This window comes from Wasmannia auropunctata, unplaced genomic scaffold (genome assembly GCF_000956235.1).
Source record: "Wasmannia auropunctata unplaced genomic scaffold, wasmannia.A_1.0 LD336106.1, whole genome shotgun sequence".
Lineage (NCBI taxonomy): Eukaryota > Metazoa > Arthropoda > Insecta > Hymenoptera > Formicidae > Wasmannia > Wasmannia auropunctata.
Window position 1 is genome coordinate 2,997,708 of NW_012026784.1, and position 1,631 is coordinate 2,999,338.

The window sequence follows — 1,631 nt, forward strand, 5'->3', positions numbered from 1 at the left end:
TAAATAGTTTTACAATTTTTATGTCCTTCGCCGTTTACGTACATTTGCACTTCGCATGCGGATTCCGCGGAAATTCGGTTTACAATGTATTTTTGATCGCATACATGCTCTGTGTTTACGACGGCGCAGTTTTGCAATTCGCGTTCGCTTAAAATTAGATACGTATGCGTTTCCGCGTTCACGGCTATCCATGGATTCTCGACCCGTATTGCCGCAAAGTTATTATTGTGGTCATGCACCGGCAGTGGCATTGCGTGAATTACGTCGTATGCTGGCAGTGCTATTAATGGGAATCTTAGGATAGTAAAAATGTTTGTCGGGTCGCAATACGCCGTCATTGTTATTTTTTCTATCGTTATCCAGTCCTCTCCCTGTAGACTGAACGGAAAATATAACCCTTGAGGTAGGTTCGTGGCAGCTTCCTTGAGGCTCGTCAACACTTGGCTTACAGGGGCGACTCTAGGGTGTAAAATCCCTTCCTTGAGATAGGCCAGGTAATCTAATGTGTCTGCGGTATCACGCAGTATGTTTTCGGCCAACGCACTTGCTATCACAAAGTGCTCCACCATGTCTATTCGACGGCCGTAAACTACAGTTCTGCCCTGTAGTTTTTCATATAGGTCGGCTAGGGCGCCTTCGTTTTTATTTACTGTTTCCTCAAGTCGGTCTACGTGGTTTATTGTTGCATTGACCACCTTCAGTTGATGCTTCATGGCGTGCTGCATTGCGGCGTTTGAATCGTAGAGCAGTGCGAGTTGCTGGTTGATAAGCTTCTCGTCCTTTGCATCCATGGTGCCGAATAATGCCTTTGCTATGGATCCTAGCCCGTCGACGAGTCCTCGTCGTTTGTCTATAGGCGCCTTGTATACCGTAGTGAGTCTGTCGAATAGTTCTTGCGTGCGTTCGCATTCTTTTTTCATAACTTGGCGGAAGTTTACGCACGTGGCTAATTCGCCTAGTAGGGACTCACACGCTGTGCCGATTTTATCGACGTCCTCTTTTAATTGTTTTATCCGCGCGGCTAACGGCTGGGTGTCCATTTTTATGACCAGCCTCCAATGGCCTTTGACGGGGTGCATCCTCCCCGTTTTTTCGAAGTAGATTCCTGGACTAGACGTGAATGGTTCCAGGGAATATGGCGCGTCTATCGGCTGTCCCATTATGGAGCATGCCCACAAGGTCATCCTGCAAGGGCGTTTATTTCCTTTTAGACGTAAATTTTTTAATCGGGCTCTTCTTTTCTCGTTCTAATCTACCGAGAATCCCGAGGCGTTTATCTCGTGGACTTGAGGAGTCCGATTCGGTTAGGCGACGCGCGCGTGTGTGTGTACGTGTGTGTGTATAATTTAATGCGTACAACTTTATCATTCTCATCTTCGTGGTGTCGTGCTTAGGCTGCATATTTTAATCGCGCCTGTTGCGGCACTATTTCACCTGTGGACTTAGTTCGCTTGCCATCACGTTGACGAGCGGGTCACAATGTATCCGTTTCCCGAGGAATTAACGGCCATTTTTGCGGGCGAGTTGCCTGTCGAAGATCTAACAGATGGGCCACCGTTCGAGGATTTGGCTGCTCGCGAGTTTTTTCGCGAATATTTCCGCGGCGCGCTGGTGATACCGGCCGGTGCTGA

The 1,631-nt window shown here is 48.0% G+C and overlaps 1 pseudogene; it reads right to left on the reverse strand.

Moving 5' to 3' along the window:
- The window catches only part of LOC105456613, a 12,723-nt pseudogene extending 11,539 nt beyond the window's left edge, over positions 1-1,184 (reverse strand).
- Positions 1,185-1,631: the final 447 nt, after the last annotated feature.